The 22,085-nt window shown below is 45.9% G+C and overlaps 1 long non-coding RNA gene and 1 pseudogene across 1 annotated transcript; both read right to left on the bottom strand.

Moving 5' to 3' along the window:
- LOC121270270 overlaps nt 1–22,085 on the bottom strand; it is a 91,912-nt pseudogene that overhangs the window by 6,037 nt on the left and 63,790 nt on the right.
- On the bottom strand, nt 11,754–18,349 carry LOC121270455. The gene is made up of 3 exons (XR_005941538.1): nt 18,304–18,349; nt 16,594–16,709; nt 11,754–14,071 (listed from the first exon to the last, which is right to left on the bottom strand). It is a non-coding gene; the product is annotated as an uncharacterized LOC121270455 (long non-coding RNA).

Raw genomic sequence — 22,085 nt, 5'->3', positions numbered from 1 at the left:
AGTCTTTCAGCACATCTTTCTAATTCCTTTTCTCTCATGTTCTCATCTAGTTTCTTTTTGAAAGGGTCTCAGGTATTTCTCTCAACCACTTCCTGCAGTCGTGAGTTCCACATTCTAATTACTACTTGAGGAAAGAAATATCTCCAGTTTTCCTGGTGGATTTATTTGTAACTATTGTGTATACATATCCAGTATTGGGCAGACCAACAAGTGGAAACATTCTGTCCACATCGACCTGCCCATCCTAATGAGGATTTTAAAGACCTAGACCAGAAGAGACAAATATTTCTCTTGGTTTGAGTTTGCCATGTGTAAATCCTCCCCTTCTAACCCCCTGTAAAAGGAGTTTCCAAAATCCTGTCAGTCCAGGATAGAAATTCACAATATTCTGTCCTCCTGCTGACAGGGATCAGGGATGACCGCGCATGCGCCCTGCTGCACACTGTCCCTGTGCTACAAGCTTCAATAATTTCTTGTTTAACGCTCTGTCCAACAGTATAACTATTTTTTGGGGGCTAAAAACTACACCCACCAACATTTCCTGACTCCTTCTAATTTCCACTCAAACAAATTCCACTTCTTGATCTTCTGAGCGCAGATCCTTTTCAGCAATGTCATCCACTGTAATAGGAGAAGTCAGCTTCATGGGAATAACATGCAGCCATTTTGTGTGAACATCCACTGCAATCAGGAATGTATGTCTGAGAAGTGGTCTGGTAAAGTCCACATTAAGTCTCTGCCATGGGTGGTCAGGCCAAGCCCATGGATGTAATGGGTCAGATGCAGGAGACAATTTCATTTCTTGGCATGGAAGGCAATCACTGACCATGCCTTCGATGTTTTTATCCGGAGGGTGCTTTCCTTTTGACGATTCCCATGTGACTGAGGTGAAGTTCTTCTAACACTCGTGTTTGGAATTTGAGAAATAACAACTCTGATTCTTGCAGAGTCAGCTCAAATCTATGCATGTAAAGATGGCAGCTGCACATGCGCTCTGCGGCACTTCGGTCCCTGTAAAGATGGGGCTGTTAACTCCGGCTTCTGACTGAGAACCGCGGCCTGCAGCCGCCTCCCAGTCCATTCGCTGCAACCACGGGACCATTAGCTCCTTATTCAGGCGTTGTAGCCTCCGGTGAATGTTTATAAAGACTCGCTGCCCACTCTGCCGCCTCCAAAACAGGAACAGAAATACCTGGAAAAACTCAGCAGGTCTGGCAGCATCGGTGGAAAAGAACACAGATGACGTTTTGAGTCCTCAAGATCCTTCAACAGAACTAGGTGAATATTAGGAGAGGGATGAAATATATGCTGGTTTAAGGTGGGGGGGGGGGTGGTGGGTGGTGGGTGCTTGTAGGGATAAGCAAGCAGTGATAGGAGGTGATAATCAAAAGACGTCACAGAGAAAAGAACAAAGAGGTGTTGAAGGTGGTGATATTATCTGAAAGAATGTGCTAATTAAGATTGGAGAGCAGGACACACAAGGTACAGATAGCTCTAGTGGGGGTGGGGTGAAATAAACCATGGGTGGAATACATTTAAAAATAATGGAAATAGGTGGGAAAAGAAAAATCTATATAAATGATTGGAAAAAACAAAAGGGAGGGGGAAGAAATGGAAAGGGAGTGGGGATGGAGGAGGGAGTTCTAGATCTAAAGTTGTTGAACTCAATATTCAGTCCGGAAGGCTGTAAAGTGTCTGGTCGGAAGATGAGGTGCTGTTCCTCCAGTTTGTGTTGAGTTTCACTGGAACAATGCAGCAAGCCAAGGACAGACATGTGGGCAAGAGAGCAGGGTGGAGTGTTAAAATGGCAAGCGACAGGGAGGTCTGGGTTACGCTTGCGGACAGACCGAAGGTGTTCTGCAAAACGGTCACCCAGTCTGCGTTTGGTCTCTCCAATGTAGAGGAAACCGCTTTGGGAGCAACGAATGCAGTAGACTAAGTTGGGGGAAATGCAAGTGAAATGCTGCTTCACTTGAAAGGAGTGTTTGGGCCCTTGGACAGTGAGGAGAGAGGAAGTGAAGGGGCAGGTGTTGCATATTTTGCATTGGCATGGGGAGGTGCCGTAGGAAGGGGTTGAGGTGTAGGGGGTGATGGAGGAGTGGACCAGGGTGTCATGGAGGGAACGATCCCTATGGAATGCCACCAGGGGGGTGAAGGGAAGATGTGTTTGATGGTGGCATCATGCTGGAGTTGGTGGAAATGGCAGAGGATGATCCTTTGAATGCGGAGGCTCGTGGGGTGATAAGTGAGGACAAGGGGGACCCTATCATGTTTCTGGGAGGGAGGAGAAGGCGTGAGGGCAGATGCGTGGGAGATGGGCCGGACACGGTTGAGGGCCCTGTCAACTACCGTGGGTGGAAAACCTCGGTTAAGGAAGGAGGACATGTCAGAGGAGCTATTTTTGAAGGTAGCATCATCAGAACAGATGTGATGGAGGCGAAGGAACTGAGAGAATGGGATGGAGTCCTTACAGGAAGCGGGTGTGAGGAGCTGTAGTCAAGGTAGCTGTGGGAGTCGGTAGGCTTGTAATTGATATTGGTGGACAGTCTATCACCAGAGATTGAGACAGAGAGGTCAAGGAAGGGAAGGGAAGTGTCAGAGATGGACCATGTGAAAATGATGGAGGGGTGGAGATTGGAAGCAAAATTAATACATTTTTCCAAGTCCCGACGAGAGCATGAAGCAGCACCGAAGTAATCATCGATGTACCGGAGAAAGAGTTGTGGGAGGGGGCCGGAGTAGGACTGGAACAAGGAATGTTCCACATACCCCATAAAGAGACAGGCATAGCTGGGGCACATGAGGGTACCCATGGTGCACCTTTTATTTGGAGGAAGATTGGTCACCTCCAATCCTCCACATCTACCGGCTTCTAATTTACCCGCCTGCACTTGGCTCCTTCGACCAATTCCTCGTGCAGCCGCTACTGCACATGCTGTGCAAAACCACCACAAAGCGCATGCCTGAGTCATACCTGGTAATGAGCCTGTGCAAGGTCTTCATGCAGTGAGGATGGAGCACATTCGGCCCCGCCATGAATGCTGGGTAACCCCTTGGCCATTGAAAGACGATATTGTTGAATTGAAAATTATGTTTCGTGACCAGTCATAGGGTCAAGATATAAAATTATCACATAAATTGATACTGCAACCAAAGTGTATGGGCCCTCCACCATAGGTCTATCCTGTGTGTGTAATTAATAGAAATTAATACTTCAACAGTTAGATGCAAACTCACTGGAGACTCAGTACGTGGGATAAGCAAGCAATTTCTTTTTTTCCAACCCACAAAGAAAAAGGGTAGTACCAGCAAATCTAGAGCCCCCTTAGTGTTAACCAGAAACATTTCGGCCAAGATAAAGCAGAAAAGGGAAGCTTATGACAGTCACAAAAGACTTAACACTGTAGAAACCTGGAAGAGTGCAGAAAGTACAGGGTGAAGTAAAAATAGGAATTAGGAAAGCAAAGAGAGGATACAAAAAACATTGATAGATAAAATCAAAGAAAATGCTAAGATCTTATAGCAGTATATTAAGAGCAAATGAATAACTAAGGAAAAGGTAGGGCCTATCAGAGGTGTACATGGTAACTTGCAGGTTGATGCAGACGTTGCGGGCAGGGTTCTCAGTGAGTACTTTGTCTCTGTCGTCACTGAGGAGCAGGATGATGCAGACATTCCAGTGAAAGAGGAAGAGTGTGAAAAATTAAATACAATAAGCATAGTGAGAGAGGAAGTACTGGAGGGACTTGCATCCTTTTTTATTATTATTCGTTCATGGGATGTGGGTGTCACTGGCTAGGTCAGCATTTATTGCCCATCCCTAATTGCCCTTGTTCAGAGGGCATTTAAGAGTCAATCACATCGCTGTGGGTCTGGAGTCACATGTAGGCCAGATCTGGTAAGGATGGCAGATTTCCATCCCTGAAGGGCATTAGGGAACCAGATCGGTTTTCATGACAATTGGCAATGGTTTCATGGTAGTCATTGTACTCATGGAGATTGACTTTAAAGAACTCCAAACCCTCTGGATTTCAGTGTTACAACAAAAATGTTTTAATAAAAATAATATATATATATGAATCCTGGAAAACTGAACGAACAAAAAGAACAATACACAGCAGCTCAATCATTTCAAAGTGATAAATGAATGGTCACTGTTTCAGGTAGGACTCCTTCGGAATGAACATTTCCCACCAGCAGCATCAACCCACCCCCTCTGCCTCCATGTTCACTGAACATTCCTTCACCCCTCATCCACCCATTGCACATCCACCCAATGGCTCCCAGCCCGGATTGACATTCAACATGAACCCAGTGAAAGGGTGAGCTGGCCCTCGGGATGTCAGAATGGACAACAGCTGGAAGTGGTTCCAATCAATACATTTTCTGTGTCATTATTTAAAATGGAAATTAATATTTTATCAAACGCCCCTGTGCACACCCTTGGTGAATTACAATTTCCAGCCCAGACCCTAACTATTGCTTCTACATGGTGCATCCTGTGTGGTTTCAGCAGAGGGAGAGAGAGGCTGCTCACATTCCTGCTCTCATTGCCGAGAGGCTTGTGGTCTCTACCCTCTGGGTTTGAGCACCCCTGAGGGTCCTGGCAAAGACTGATCCACCTATATTTGTGCAGGAGAAAACTCACCTGGAGGGAGACAGGGCAGCATGTCAAGGGAGGTGGGGGTTGGGTGGGGCAATGGGTGAGAAGTGGGAGCGCTTTGATCCATGTTCCTTGTTCCATGTCTCCTTTCTCCATCTTCCCTCCCCTGGACCAGAGTCACATCATTCCTCCCACTCTGCTGCAGACCAGCTTGGTGGAGTTGAGTGACGTGTTGTAAGGTCACAGATACAGTGTCTGTCATCCTGTTTAAGGCAGCAGACATCTCCTGCACGGCCGTGGTCATGACCTGCATGGGCCCATTTCAGAGCCGTGCTTGAAACTCCATGGAGGCAGCCATTCTCTCCATGACAGACAGTCTCTGGAACCTCCTCCAGCCCTATGACCTTCTGAGCTCCCTGCACTCCTCCAAGTAGGGGGCAAGGTGGTGTAGTTTTAATTTTACTGAACCAGTAATCCAGATCCCCAGGCTAATGCTAATGGTACATGGGTTCAAATCCTGACAGCTGGCGGATCTAAAATTCAATTAATAGATCTGGAATGTAAAGCTAGTCTCAATAATGGTGGCCAAGACCCTATTCTAATTGTTGTAAAAACGCATCTGGAAAGGAAATAGGAAAAGATAGGGAAGGAAATCTGCCATCCTTACCCAGTCTGGTCTACATGTGACTCCAGATCCATGACAATGTGGTTGACACTAGTGCCCAGCAAGCCACTCACTTCAAAGGCAGTTAGGGATGGGTAACAAGTACTGGCCTTTCCAGTGACCCCCCACATCCCATGAAAGAATGAAACTAAAATTCTAACCCTTTCAGCTTCCCCCACCCACATCACTCCACCATTGGGAAAGGTGCTTTTGCCCGCTGAGGTCCTAAGGGCCGGAATTCCCACACTAAACCTGTCTCCTTCTTACCTTTTCAATCCAGCTTTTGATCTTCTGTGAAGGGTCTCGGGACATTTTAATCAATTCAAGAGTAAATCCAAGGCATTGTTGTCACTGCCTTACATTGGGAGACTCCAGAATGTCACATAAACACTTGGAAACTTTCAGACTGGAAACCTCACTTTCAGTCAGGAACAGATCACAGTTTTACACACATCTCTGAATGGACAGCATGTTTTCTGAAATATCACCATCTAATAATCGTTTTTTAAATTCATTCCTGGGATGCGGGCTTCACTGGCTGGGCCAGCATTTATTGCCCATCCCTAGTTGCCCTTCAGAAGGTGGTGGTGAGCTGCCTTTTAAACCACTGCAGTCCATGTGGTGTAGGCACACCCACAGAGCTGTTTGGGAGAGAATTCCAGGATTTTGACCCAGCGACAGTGAAGGAACAGCCGATATATTTCCAAGTCAGGATGGTGAGTGGCTTGGAGGGGAACTTCCAGGCAACGGTGTTCCCATCTATCTGCTGTCCTTGTTCTTCTAGATGGTAGTTTTCATGGGTTGCGAGGTGATGTTGTAGGAACCTTGGTGAATTCCTGCAATGCATCTTGTAGATGGTGTGTCTGTGGTGGAGTGAGTGAATATTTATGAATGTGGTGTGCTAATCAAGCAGGCTGCTTTGTCCTGGATGGTGTCAAACTTCTTGGGTGTTGGGGAGCTGCACTCATCCAGGCAAGTGGGGAGTATTCCATCACACTCCTGACTTGTGTCTTGTAGATGGTGGACAGACTTTGGGGAGTCAGGAGGTGGTTACTCGTTGCATGATTCCTAGCCTCTGACCTGCTCTTATAGCCACAGTATTTATATGGCTAGTCCAGTTTAGTTTCGGATCAATGATAACCCCACAATAGATAGTGGGGGATTCAGTTCAGGTAATGCCATTGAACATCAAGGGGCAATAGTTAGATTCTCTCTTGTTGGAGATGGTCATTGCCTGATACTTTGGTGGCATGAATGTTACTTGCCACTTGTCAGCCCAAGCCTGGATATTGTCCAGGTCTTGCTGCATTTAGACATGGACTGCTTCAGTATCTGAGGAGTCGTGAATAGTGCTGAACATCGTGCTATCACCAGCAAGCATCCCCACTTCTGACGTTATGATGGAAGGAAGGTCATTGATGAAGCAGCTGAAGGTTGTTGGACCTAGGACACTATCCTGAGGAACTCCTGCAGTGATGTCCTGGAGCTGAGATGACTTACCTCCAACAACCACAACCTTCTTCCTTAGTGCTAGGTATGACTCCGACCAGTGGAGAGTCGTCCCCGATTCCTATTGACTCCAGGTTTGCTAGGGCTCCTTGATGCCGCAGTCAATCAGTTGCTGCCTTGATTTCAAGGGCAGTCACTCTCACCGCACCTCTGGAGTTCAGCTGTTTTGTCCATGTTTGAACCAAGGCTGTAATGAGGTCAGGAGCTGAACGGCCCTGGTGGAACCCAAACTGGGCATCAACGAGCAGGTTATTGCTAAGCAAGCACCGCTTAATAGCACTGTTGATGACCTCTTTCATTTCTTTACTGATGATAGAGAGCAGACTAATGGGGTGGTAATTGGCCGGGTTGGATTTGCCCTGCTTTTTGTGTACAGGACATACCTGGGCAATTTTCCACATAGCCGGGGTTGATGCTAGTGTTGTAGCTGTACTGGAACAGCTTGGCTAGGGGTGCAGCAAGTTCTGGAGCACAAGTCTTCAGTATTATTGCCGGAATATTGACAGGGCACAAAGCCTTTGCAATATCCAGTGCCTTCAGCCATTTCTTGATGTCACATGGAGTGAATCGAATTGGCTGGAGATGGGCATCTGTGGTGCTGGGGACCTCCGGAGGAGGCTGAAATGGATCATCCACTCGGTACTTCTGGCTGAAGATTGCAACAAATGCTTCAGCCTTATTTTTTGCACTGATATGTTGGGCTCCTCCATCATTGAGGATGGGGATATTTGTGAAGCCTCCTCCTCCAGTGAGTTGTTTAATTGTCCACCACCATTCATGGCTGGATATGGCAGGACTTCAGAGATTAGATCTGATCTGTTGGTTGTGGTTTCGCTTAGCTCTATCACTTACTGCTTATGCTGTTTGGCATGCAAATAGTCTTGTGTTATAGCTTCACCAGGTTGACCTCTCATTTTAGCCTGGTGCTGCTCCTGGCATGCCCTCCTGCACTCTTTATTGAACCAGAGTTGATCCCCTGGCTTGATGGTAATGGTACAGTGGAGGATATGCCAGGTCATGAGGTTACAGAGTGTGCTCAAGTACCATTCTGTTGATGGCCCACAGTACCTCACGGATGCCCAGTCTTGAGTTGCTAGGTCTGTTCGAAATCTATCCCATTTAGCACGGCGATAGTGCTACACAACATGATAGAGGGTATCCTCAATGTGAAGGTAAGACTTTGTCTCCACAACAACTGTGCGGTGGTCACTCTGATCGATACTGTCACGGACAGATGCATCTGTGGCAGGCAGGTTGATGAGGTCAAGTATGTCAAGGATCAGTAAACCATTCTCAGCTGTTATGGGTCGTGTGTCTTTTCTGAATATTTAACTGATGTATCATATTTAAACTGTTGCTTCGTAATAAAATGCTGAAAAATCACCTATGACTTCAACTCCCCTTTTGGGTAATCTGTAAGTCTCAGACTAAAATCTTAGTTTCCAGCATTCATCGTTAATCTTACTGGCTCTAAACACAGTTGTAAAGGAGCTTTCTTTCCTGTGTCTAGGAGATCTGAACGATGGAAGAGAGCGGCTGGGATACATTTCTTACACACCTCGAGATTAACCCACATGTTCAGTCCAGGATGTAATTAACAGCAGCAAAAAGCACCAGAATCCAAATCCTGCAGTCACTCATGAACTCGCTGGTGCCTCAGCCGATCATTGCTGCTTTTAAAGTTCTCATCAGGGTCAGAACATTTAAAGAGTTTCATATCAGAGTGAATACGCTGGTGTTTTAGCAGGTTGTATGACTGAGTGAATCCCTTCCCACATGCAGAGCAGGTGAACGGCCTCTGCCCAGTGTGAATTCGCTGGTGTACAGTGAGTTCAGATGAACCCAGTCCCACAGTGAGAGCATCTGAACGGTCTCTCGTCTGTGTGAACACGTTGATGGCATGTCACTTCCCCAGAACTTTTAAAGTATTTCCCACAGTCTGGGCATTTAAAAGGTTTTTCATCAGTGTGAACTCGCTGGTGTTTCTGCAGGTTAGATGCAGCAGTGAATCCCTTCCCACACATGGAGCAGGTGAATGACTTCTCCCCACTGTGAATGTGTTGGTGTCTCAGCAGATACTTTTTTGCTTTTAAATTACTTCTCACAGTCAGAACATTCAAAAGGTCTCTGATCCGTGTAAACATACTGGTGTGTCAACAGGCTGGATGACTGAGTGAATCCCTTCCCACAAGTGGAGCAGGTAAATGGTCTCTCCTCAGTGTGAGTGCGGCGATGAATTTCAAGCTCAGAAGGGTAACTGAAACCCTTCCCACAGTCCCCACATTTCCACGGTTTCTCCATAGTGCGGGTGTCTTTGTGTCTCTCCAGATTGGATGATCTGTTGAAGCCTCATCCACTTACAGAATACGTGTGTGGTTTCTCTCCACTGTGAATGAGCTAATGTCTTACAGATTGTTTAACTGGTTAAGACTCTTTCCACAGTCAGTTCACTGGAACACGCTCACTCGGGTGTGTGTGTGTCTCAGTGATTTTCCAGTCACACTAATGCTTGAAATCTTTTCCCACAGATAGAACAGACAAACATTTCTCCTTCTACATTCAAAGGTGGATAATATTCAGGTCCTGATGAAAGAAGTGACTGTCAGATCTTGATGTGATGTTTGGTTTAAGCTTTTATTTGCAAATCCTCCCTTTCTAATACCTTGTAAAAGGAGTTTACAAAAGTACCACTGTCAGTAAAGAACAGAAATTCAGAGCAGGCAATTCTAGTTTCTACGCAGCATTTTTCCTCTCTTCTTTCCCCAACACACCTGTCCCAAACACTCTCCGTCCTGGTGTCTGGGATGCTGAAATACCACCAAATCTCTGTTCCCCTACAAGATGTCCATAAATACACTCAGCTTGCTGAAGCAGCTCCGCCTTCATAAGATGTAAGAAATAGGAGCAGCAGAGGCCAGTTGGCCCATCGAGCCTGCTCAATAAGATCATGGCTGATCTGATTCTGGTCTTCACTCCACTTTTCTCCCTGCAGCCATAATCCATGATTGCCTTGTGGATCAAAAATCAGTGCAGCTAACTCAGCCTTGAATATGTGCAATGGGGAAGTGAATTCCATCTTACAACGCTGCACCGACTGGTGCGTCCCTGAAGCATCTCCCACTGCCTCTTCCCTCACCAAGATGGCTGCCCATGCGCCTCGCTCCCGGAACAAGCCCCGCCTTCCCCTCCCAAGATGGTGGCCTGGGTACCCGGGCCTGTCACCGGGGAGGAAGTCCCATCTCCCTGATCCGCCCTGACTCCCACTTGCAAGATGGCGGCCAGTGAGCCTGCTGCCCCCGGGCCTGTCACAGCGGGGTAAACACGGGGCCTGGGGCCTATCCCAGAAGTTGATCCAGTTCCCAGTCCAGCCGCGGTTTCCATTCCTACCCTGTGCTCACAATCTCCTCCCGCCTCCCGAACCGTCCGCTCCTCCTCACTCTGTCACCATGACTGACACTGAGCATGCTCAGAGCGCACACTCACACTGCACCTGTGCACTGGACTCCTATAGTCATTGATAGGGAGACTTTCTGTAGCGCGGGGTGTTCTGGGTAATCCGCCATTGAATTGGCAACGCAAAATCCAATGTATCGGCTTCCCGATCGAGTTCACGACCCGGGGCGCAACACACAAAATATGTACTTAAAACGTGGAGATACCCAAATGTCTGGACCTTCCTCCCTGATGCAATCTGTGCAATTCTACCCCACCTCCACCTGAAATTTCAGATTGGAAAAATGTTGAAGGTTGAAATTCACAAAGATCAGTGCTGGTGCAAACTGGTGGAAACAACCTGCTGAGTTTCTATCACTTTTTTAAAAATTTCCGATCTCCAGTATCCACAGTGTTTTGCTTTTGTTTCACTGCTGGTACTTCTGTAAAAAATATAAGCTGAAAAGCTAAGATAGGGTAGATAGAATGGAATGTGTCTTGTTTGAAATATAAACACCAGCAGATCAGTTGAACAGAATGGACTGTTTCTGGACTCCATATTCTCTGTAATTCAACGTGATCTCCTACTTGCTCCTGATCACCAGGTTGCACATCCACCACTTGTACTGCATATGCTCAGAGTACAACCTGAGTAATCACACTGGGCTCCAGTAGCCATTGATGAGGCACATTCTGGCACATAGAAAACTATGGATTGTAACAGTGTCAGTTAAAGTCCAATCAGTGAACAAAAATTTTTATCACCACATCGAGACTGGACCTGTTTCTGTAATGTTATTCCAAGGGATAGCAATTAATTAATGCTCGAGTCTATATAGATGATTTAATACTTGGGCCCACAAAAGCCCCCACCCCCACCATAACCTCTGTTACCTCATCACAGACTCCAGCCCCCTCCCTTACCACAGTCCGAGGTTGAAGCAGACTAATTGCAACCTTAGTTTCCTATTTGAGCCTGAGCTGAGGGCTCAGCTACTGACAACGTGTCCTCTCCATCTTTAAGATCACCTCCTTCTACCTCTGTAATATCGGTTGTCCCCATCCTGCCGAAGCTCATTTCCTGCTGAAATCCTCATCCATGCCTTTGTTGCCTCCAGATTTGACTATTCCAATGCTCTCGCGGCTGGTGTCCCACCTTCCACCCTCCATAAAGGTATGCTCATTCAAAACTCTTCTGTGGACAGCAGTTTAGTGGGAATAGGGTCAATAGAGCAGAAGGTGGGTCTCATGGACAAGATGAGTTCTTGAAAGGATAAGGGGAGTTCGGAGAGAAACTAAAGAAAGATGAGTTCAGGGCCAGAACCAGGCAGATCTTTAGAGGAAGTTGGGCTCAATGGTCAAGTGGAAAGGAGGGAAGCAGCAGAGGCAGCTAGTCAGATTGTCTCAAGCTTAGAGACAAGGAAATCTGTGAGCTCCTCACACTTTCTGTTTGAGGTGAGGATGGAGGAGACAGGGGAGAGGGAGAATCCTTCAAAAGGAACTAACTTGTGTTAGAGATATTAAAGTGACTCATCACACTGTGTGTTTAACAGAAAGCTGATTTATTTTACTTTTACTGGACTAGATTTTATTAACATTTGCGGAAACAGATCCCAATGCTATTTTCATTTTGAGACAAGCGAGGGGGGAATATTGGGGGGTTCAATGCAACACGAAGATTGTATTCATGGATCTGGAGAAGGCTGATGACCAGGTGCACAGGGAGGAAGTCTGGAGATGTGTTCGAATTCATGGTGTCCCTGAGAAGTATGTATGACTATTACAGGACATGACCAAGGAGTTCCAGACTCTTGTGGGAGACAATGAGTTTTTCAAAATCAAAGTTGGATTGCACCAAGGATTGACACTGAATCCCTTCCTCTTCCTGATTTGCATGTTGTAACTGTGAGGGAGTGAAATTTGCAGATGACACTGAGCTATGATAAGAACATGACTGAGTATCTGGGGAACTGGAGTAAAGCACAGGTATGAAGATTAGTTTTTTTTAATTCTTTCATGAAATGTGGAGTCACTGATAAGACCAGCATTTTTTGCCCATGCCTAACTGCCCTTGAACTTACTGACTTGTTAGGCCATTGCTGGGGTCAGTTAAGAGTCGACTACATTGCTATGGGTCTGGAGTCACGTGTGGGCCAGACTGGATGAGGACGGCTGATTTTGTTCCTTAAAAGGAAGAAAATCCTTCCTTCACTAGTGAACCAAAGACCCAATTCATGGACTGTCAGTTTGAGCCTAGGGAAGAGAATCAGAGTGAAGATGAAGAGATTAGGGGTGAATACTTGGAGAATGTGAGTAGCTTCAAGTATCTGGGGCCAGCAATGGCAGAGATGGAAGTATAGAAATTAAGAAACACATTAGCTTTGGTTGGAGTAATTGGAAAAAGTGCAGTGAAATGTGATGTGATCGAAAAGTGTCACTGAAATTGAAAAGGAAGAATCTACAGGACAGTTGTGAGACCGGCCTTGTTATACAGAGCAGAAAGTTGGGCAATATCAAGAAGAGAGGAACAATGACTGGATACAATGAGATACAGATGCTGAGATAGATGTGCGGAGTGACAAGAAAGGACAAGATCAGGAACCAGTATATCAGGGGGTCAGTGAAGATTGTGGAAACATCGAAGAAAGTAGCTGAAAAGAGATTGAAATGGTCCGGTTGTTTGTTGTGGAGAGAGAAAGGAAATGTGGTGAGGTGAGTGATGGACATGGGTCTGTCAGGAAGAAGGAGAAGAGGAAGGTCTAAGGGGCCAGATGGAAAGATGTGGTGACCAGAGACAGAAATGCAGTGGGATTGGAAGAAGAATGTGAGTGACAGGAGATGGAGAAGGTGATCAAGCAGCATTGTGGTGACCCCAAGTAAAATGGGACAAAGATGAAGAAGAAAACAACAGATCTCAATGAACATGGTTCAGTCCTGGGTGTGGTTAACAGCAAAATCAAATCACGGGAGTTACTCATGAACTCGCTGGTGTTTAAGCAGGTTGGATGACCGAGTGAATCTCTTCCCACAGTCAGAGCAGGTGAACAGTCTCTCCCCAGTGTGAATTAGCTGGTGTACAGTGAGGTTAGATGATGTCTTGAACCCAGACCCACAGTGAGAGCATCTGAACGGTCTTTCATCAGTGTGAACACGTTGATGGGATATCAGCGCCCCAGAACTTTTAAAGCACTTCCCACATTCTGGGCATTGAAAAGGTCTCTCATCAGTGTGAACTCGTTGGTGTATCAGCAAGTCAGGTGACCGAGTGAAGCCATCTCCGCACTCTGAGCAGGTGAATGGTCTCTCCCCAGTGTGAGTGAGTTTATGTAAATGCAGGTTGCCGGACTGAGTGAATCCCTTCCCACATATGGAGCAGGTGAATGGTCTTTCTCCAGTGTGAACTCGCTGGTGTATCAGCAAGCTGGATGACCGAGTAAATCCTGCCCCACACTCAGAACAGGTGAATGGTCTTTCTTCAGTGTGAACTCGCTGGTGTCTCAGCAGGTGGGATGACTGAGTGAACCTCTTCCCACAGTCAAAGCAGATGAATGGTCTCTCCCCAGTGTGAACTCGCTGGTGATTCAGCAAGATAGATGAATGGGTAAATCCTTTCCCACAATCCCCACATTTCCATGGCTTCTCCCCGTTGTGACTGCATTTGTGTTTCGAGAGGCCAGATGTTCGGCTGAAGCCTCGTCCACACACAGAACACGTGTATGGTTTCTTCCCACTGCGAACGGTGCTTTTTCCTTCCATGTTCAAAATCTAATGATATTCAGGTTACGATAAATTGGGTGACTGTCAGATTCTGATGTGATGTTTGGTTTAAGTTTTACGGCTGCAAATCCTCTTCTTCTAAAAACCTGTCAAATTGATTTAAAACAGAAAAAAGGCAGTGAGAGAGAAGCCACAAAAACACAAAGGCACCAGAAAAGTGACCATGACCAAGAGGGAGAGAGAGAAAGAGCGAGAAAGAGAGACAGAGAGAGAGAGCGAACTGCCTTCTTAAACTGCTACTGTCCATGCGATGTAGGTACACCCACAGTGCTGTTGGGGAGGGAGTTCCAGGATTTTGACCCAGCGACAGTAAAGGAACAGTGATACATTTTCAAGTCAGGATGCTGAGTGGCTTGAAGGGGAACTTCCAGGTGGTGGTATTTCCATGCATTTGCTGTACTTGTCTTTTTAGATGGTAACGGTCATGGGTTTGGAAGATGCTGAGAGTCTTGGTGGGCTCCTGCAGTGAATCTTGTTGATAGAACACACTGCTGTCACTGTGCATCAGTACTGGAGGGAGTGAGTGATTGTAGATGGGGTGTCATCCAGCGGGCTGCTTTGTCCTGGATGGCGTCAAGCTTCTTGAGTGTTGTTGGAGCTGCACTCATCCAGGGAAATAGGGAGTATTCCATCACACTCCTGACTTGTGCCTTGTAGATGGTGGGCAGGCTTTGGGGAGTCAGGAAGTGAATTACTCCTTGCAGGATTCCTAACCTCTGACCTGCTCTTGTAGCCACAGTATTTATATGGCTAAGCCAGTTCAGTTTCTGGTCAATAGTAACCCCCAGGACTTAAATGGTGGGGGTTTCTGCAATGGTAATGCCATTGAATGTCAAAGGATAATGGAGAAATTCTATCTTGTTGGAGAGAGTCATTGCCTGGCACTTGCATGGTACGAGTGTTACTTGCCACTTTTCAGACCAAGCCTGGATATTGTCCAGGTCTGCAGCATTTGGACAGGGACTGCTTCAGTATATGAGGAGTCACGAATGGTGCTGAACATTGTGCAATCATCAGTGAACATCCCCACTTCTCACCTTATGTTGGAAGGAAGGTCATTGATGAAGCAGCTGAAGATGGTTGGGCCTAGGACACCATCCTAAGGAACTCCTGGAGTGATGTCCTGGAACTGAGATAATCGACCTCCAACAACCACAACCATCTTCCTTTGTGCTAGGTATGACTCCAAACAGTGGAGAGTTTTCCCCCTGATTCACATTGACTCCAATTTTGCTAGGGCTCCTTGATGCCGCAGTCAATCAGTTGCTGCCTTGATTTCAAGGGCAGTCACTCTCACCGCACCTCTGGAGTTGCTGGAGCTATGTTAAAGGCACTTTATAATTACAACGTATTATTGTTGACTTGGACCTATATCACCATTCCTTCGTCATTGCTGCATGAAAATCCTGTAGCTCCTTATCTAACTGCATTGTAGGAGCAGCTTCACCACACGGACTGCAGCGGTTCAGGAAAGTCAAACATCAACTTCTCCACAGGTAACTGGGGATGGGCAATAAACACTGCTGGTCTTGTTAGTGATGCCCAAATCCCAAGAATAAATTTTAAAAACATGCGTATGTCAAATGGATCAAAAGCATCGAAAGAAATCCTTGTTCGAAAACAATTACATTGCCTGGACAGTGTCTATTTATTAACCTGGTTGCACCTAGTATCTACCTCCCTTGACAATTTCACAGTGGAAATTGCTGGGCCCAACTGGGTTCCAAAGTCCTCGGGGTTAAACCCAGCAGCATCTCCTCCTTCTCCACTCCAGCTCAAACTGATACAACAAAGGCTTTCAAAGGGAATTGAATAAGCACCTAGAGAGGGAAAATTGCTGGGCTATGAGGAAAAGAGAGGAGGGTGGGACTAGCTGATTTGTTCTTGAGAGTGCCAGCAAGGGAATGATGAGCTAAATGGCCTCTGTCTGTATTATAAACATTCTATGACTGCATAAAAAGGACCTACACTTGGGGCCAGGGACCAACCTCTACAACCAACACCCACCCTGATGCAAATCAGTTTTTAATTGGTCCATCTCTGTTTCTTGATTCAGTTCAGAGAGAAACACCTGCAGCAAAAAAAAAGCAAAATACTGCAGTTGCTGGAAATCTGAAATAAAAAGAGCAAGTGCTGGAAATACTCAGCAGGTCAGACAGTAACTGTCGAGAGAGAAAGAGAATTAACATTTCAGGATGGGCAGAATCAATTCCAGGGAATAAAAATGGAGCAGAATTTGATGGGCCAATATGGGCTCAGGAGCAGAAGATCTTTAGTGCAGGAAAAACAATTCCTGACCATTGGAAGATAAAGCTGGTAAATCACCATTTAATAGACAGGGGATGGGCAACAGTGGAAGCCTCATTTAGAAGAAATAACAGTAATATACCAAACATGGTTAAGATACATCCATTATTAGAGGCAAAGGAAGTTAGACAATGGCAGAGAGGTGGTCAGGGAAGGCAGAGTGAAACAGAGCAATGGATAGACATGGATTCAGAACCACAGTAAAGAAGCCACACCAGCCCCAGAGCCATGGATCCAGAGCACAGCACTAAAAGCTCTAAATGGTTCAAGAAATGTTTCAAGAATGTTCAAGAAAACTCACCTCTGAAACAATTTCACTGTTTTCAAAATTTTAATCTGCTGGAGCCTGCAGTTGAAAAGATAACAGAAGCACTGGAGTCAGAGAAAAATCTCACAATTTTCAAATCTTCTAACTCCCTGTAAAAAGAGATTACAAAAGCAATAAGTGTCAGTTCAGGATATAAGTTTAGAAGAGACAACTATTTCTCTTGGTTTCAGTTTGCTGCGTGTAAATCGTCTCATTCTAACCCACTGTTAAAGAGATTTCCAAAATCCATCACTCTCAGTCCAAGATAGAAATTCACAAGATTCTCACCACCTGCTGCCTGTCCCAGGATTACTTAAGCACTAGTTAAACCACATCTGGAATATTGTGAACAATTTTGGTCCCCTTATCTCAGGAAAGATATACTGGCATTGGAGGCAGTCCAGAGAATGTTCACGAGGTTGATCCCAGGTACGGAGGGATTTTCTTATACGGAGAGGTTGAGTAAGTTGGGCCTGTAATCATTGGATTTTGGAAGAATGAGAAGTGACCTTATTGAAACATATATGGTTCTTAGGGGGTTTGACATGCTGAGATGCTCTCCCCTTGTAGGAGAGTCCAGGACCAGATGGCATAATCTCAGAGTAATGGATCGCCCATTTAAAACAGAGATGAGGAGGAATTTCTTCTCTAAGAGGGTAGTCAATCTGTGGAACTCTTTACCACAGAGGGCTGTAGATGCTGGGTCTCTAAGTATACTGAGGGCTTAGATTTTTAATCAGTAAGGGAATCAAGGGTAATGGGGAAAAGGCAGGAAAGTAGAGTTAAGGATTGTCAGATCAGCCATGATCTAATGGTCTACTTCTGCTCCTATGTCTTATGGGACATATGTGCATTGAAGGCAATTCAGAAAAGGTTCACTCGGCTGATTCCTGGGATTAGGGCATTTATTTTCAGTGCAAGGGCTAAGCAGTTTGGGCTTATACTCATTAGGGATTAGAAGAATGAGAGGTGATCTTATTTAAACCTGTAAGATTCTGGGGTCTTGACAGGATAGATCGGGGAGGATGTTTCCACTCAAAGAGGATTCTAGAATTAATGGGCCAGTTTAAAAATAAGGGGTCTCTCATCTAAGGCTTCTTCTCTCAGAGTGTTGCTCATCTTTGGAATTTTCTTCCCCAGAGAGCAATGGAGGCTGGCTCGTTGTATATATTCAAAGTTGAGTTAGATAGATTTTTAATCTACAGGGGAGTTATAGTGGGCAGGTAGGAAAGTGGAGTTAAGGCCACAATCAGATCAGCCATGTTCTTATTGAATGGCAGAGCAGGCTCGGTGGCTCACTCCTATTTCTGATGTTCTTAGGGTGGCCGCGCAAACGCCCTGCAGCACCTTGACCCTCCAGAGATGGTGGCAATTACCTCGGGCCTGTCACCAGCTCTTGTGCGCAGAGTGAGAATAAAATCGATGAGGAATGTTTTTTTTTCTCCCGGTCACGGGGACACTGAAGCCCCGCCCCGCCCATCTGTTGCATCACCAACAGCCACGCATGCGCTCCGTTCCCTGCTGAACCAGGATGGTGACCATTAAGCTGGGCCTATTCATGGGAAAAAGTCCTGGAGCTGTAAACGCAGCACCCGCAGGGTCTTATTCAGGCCTTGCGGACTACACCAGGTCTTTATGAAGCCTCCTCTTCCGCCCTATCCCAACTCCCGGCTCCATCCCTCCTTTTGCCTAATCGAATCTCACCCGCTGCAAAAAGCGTCTCCCGCACTCACAAGGCTCTGACCAAAGTGACACTGCGCATGCTCTGGACACAGTCCACTATTGCTCCTGCGCACTGGGCTCCTGTAGTGGGAATAGGGCATGTTCACATCCGCAAGGAATGTTGGGTAACAGCAGCGCCATTGATACTCCAGACAGAGAAGAGAAAATAATTCTGTTACCAACTGAGATAAATTAATTTAAAAATCATATAAATACTTGTCAATTCCGTGTTTCAATTCTCAAAGTGATTCAAACCGCTGCTCTCCTGTGGCACTACATTGAGTTTTTAAAACTTTTCTTCCTGGTATCCCTCTCCTCTTCTGAAGGTGTTGATTCTGGCTACCTTCAATCCCACAGTAGCTGCTTCCTCTCTTTTTATCTCGCTATCCCCTGATATTGAATATTAACTATTTTATAGAATGATACAACACAGATGGAAACCATTCAGCCCATCATGCCTGTGCTGACTCTGGAAGATCTATCCATTTAACTCCTCAGACAGTTGGCACTGTCAGGACAATGTTTATCCACTGTAGAAATTGAAGCGGTGAAAGGAAAAGGTTTTCCAGTTGGATACTTCTCAGACACACTCACCACTGTGGAAAGATCAATTGTCCAGTTTATTAAGCAGAATTGAGTGTTCACTATTTGGTTAAGCACACAGAGTATTTGGTGGAGTTAAATTCAAAAATTCTACACACCACCATATTCTGCAGTGACATTATTAGTTAAAGGCCAAGGCAAGGGAATATCCCTGGTGTGATAGAGTAAATGAATTAAGTTACAAACTGACATTAATACCCTAAAACTGAAAAACTTACCAATTGGCTGGAATGTTGCAGTATGAAGGAATGCCACATACTTGCCAGGTGAAATAGGCCATATACAATGGACCTATTAAAGCCGCACAACTGTTGGACTCTATTGGGGTTTACGTGGATGGATCTTGGTTTTATGAACAGGGACCATATTAGACTAGTACTACATCTTTGATTCCCCATGACAGCCATAGTATCCTTAATAAATGCCCACCAAAATACTTAGCCCAGAGATCTGAAGTTATTGTGATCAAAGCGCTTCAAACCATCACTGATAGAATCAGCAACTATTCTGAAACCACCTTTGGTTGTAACTCCCTCAGGGAAAATCTATTTCTCCGGCCAATAATAACACAACAGAAAGGAAAACACTAAACCACCACTCCAAGTGCCGAATGATTTGGGATATTGCTGGTAAGTGTCCAGGACAAATTGCTATTTGTAAGGTGAAGGTACATTAACAGCAGGAGTTAGTGAAGAGGGTAATAACTAGGCAGACTGACTCACCAGAAATGCTGCTTGGATCTGCTTGGTATCCACCCAAAACTCCATCATTGGCACCGGTATGACAGGCTCCAGTTAAACCTGATTTAAAAACTTGTCAGGACCCTGACCCTGATGTGACTATGGTCAAAGAAGTCATACACTTTCGGAGACTTCACCTCATCCCTCATCCTACATGATGAGGTTTTTCTATTACATGGATGAATCTAATTTGATTTAGGTTACACCTCAATGGCTCAGAAAAGGATTAATTTTATTTATGCATCAAATTGGGGACATGTTTCTCTTTTTCAATTCATCGATATGTTACACAATTACTATTGGTGGCAGAGGATGCAACAGTATGCCAGTCACCACCTGGGCCTGTGTCTCATCTGTGTCCAAATCAATCCAGATCTTCAAAATGTAAGGTTCCAATGGACACATCCCACCTGAATGCCTGGGAAACATTGCAGATTGATTATACAGGTCCATTTTGCACATAAAAGGAGGGGATTAGTATATCATGGTAATTATAGATACGTTTACTCATTGGATTCAAGATTTCTTGGTATGTAATAATGATGCAGTCACTACAACTAATATCCCATAGGAATTTCCTCCTACCTCTCCCTGGACCATGACCCCACCACTGAACATCAAGCCATTGTTTCCAAGACTGTCACTGACTTCATCTCCTCTGGAGATCTTCCTCCCACAGCTTCCAACCTGATAGTTGCCCAACCTCGGACGGCCCGCTTCTACCTCCTACCCAAAATCCACAAACAGAACTGTCCCAGTAGAGCATTCATGTCAGCTTGTTCCTGCCCCATGGAACTCATTTCTCATTATCTTGACTCCCTTCTCTCTCCCCTTGACCAGTATCTTCCCACCTACATCTGTGATTCCTCTGACACCTTACGTCACATCAACAATTTCCAGTTCCCTGGCCAGAACCGCTTCCTCTTCACCATGGACGTCCAATCCCTCTACACCTCCATCCCCCATTCTGAGGGCCCTTAGCTTCTTCCTCGAACAGAGGCCCAAACAATCCCCATCCACCACTACTCTCCTCCGTCTGGCTGAACTTGTTCTCGCACTGAACAATTTCTCCTTCAACTCCTCTCACTTCCTCCAAATAAAAGGTGTGGCTATGGGTACCCGCGTGGGCCCCAGCTATGCCTGTCTCTTTATGGGGTATGTGGAACATTCCTTGTTCCAGTCATACTCCGGCCCCCTTCCACAATTCTTTCTCCGGTACATCAATGATTACTTCGGTGCTGCTTCATGCTCTCGTCGGGACTTGGAAAAATTTATTAATTTTGCTTCCAATCTCCACCCCTCCATCATTTTCACGTGGTCCATCTCTGACACTTCCCTTCCCTTCCTTGACCTCTCTGTCTCAATCTCTGTCCACCAATATCCATTACAAGCCTACTGACTCCCACAGCTACCTCGACTACAGCTCCTCACACCCCGCATCCTGTAAGGACTCCATCCCATTCTCTCAGTTCCTTTGCCTACGTCACATCTGTTCTGATGATGCTACCTTCAAAAACAGTTCCTCTGACATGTCCTCCTTCTTCCTTAACCGAGGTTTTCCACCCACGGTCATTGACAGGGCCCTCAAACATGTCCGGCCCATCTCCCGCGCATCTGCCCTCATGCCTTCTCCTCCCTTCCAGAAACATGATAGGGTGCCCCTTGTCCTCATTTATCACCCCACCAGCCTCCGCATTCAAAGGATCATCCTCCGCCATTTCCGCCAACTCCAGCACTCAACACATTTTCCCTTCACCACCACCCCCGGCGGCATTCTGTAGGGATCGTTCTCTCTGGGACACCCTGGTCCACTCCTCCATCACCCCTTACTCCTCAACCCCCACGTATGGCACCTCCCCATGCCCAAGCAAAAGATGCAACACCTGCCCCTTCACTTCCTCTCTCCTCACCGTCTAAGGGTCCAAACACTCTTTTCAAGTGAAGCAGCATTTCACTTGCATTTCCCCCAACTTAGTCTACTGCATTCGTTGCTCCCAATGTGGTCTCCTCTACATTGGAGAGACCAAACATAAACTGGGCAACCGCTTTGCAGAACACCTGCAGTCTGTCCACAAGAATGACCCAAACCTCCCTGTCACTTGCCATTTTAAACTCCACCCTGCTCTCTTGCCCACATGTCTGTCCTTGGCTTGCTACATATTTCCAGTGAAGCCCAACGCAAACTGGCGGAACAGCACCTCATCTTCCACTTTACAGCCTTCCGGACTGAATATTGAATTCAACAACTTCAGATCTTGAACTCCCTCCTTCATCCCCACCCGCTTCCTGTTTCTTCCCCCTCCCTTTTGTTTTTTCCAATCATTTATATAGATTTTTCTTTTCCCACTTATTTCCATTATTTTTAAATCTTTTATGCCCTGCTAGCCTTTCCACCCCACTAGAGCTGTCCCTTGAGTGCCC

Source organism: Carcharodon carcharias, chromosome 27 (genome assembly GCF_017639515.1).
Source record: "Carcharodon carcharias isolate sCarCar2 chromosome 27, sCarCar2.pri, whole genome shotgun sequence".
NCBI classification, from domain to species: domain Eukaryota; kingdom Metazoa; phylum Chordata; class Chondrichthyes; order Lamniformes; family Lamnidae; genus Carcharodon; species Carcharodon carcharias.
This window is presented reverse-complemented; position numbering and strand designations above follow the sequence as displayed.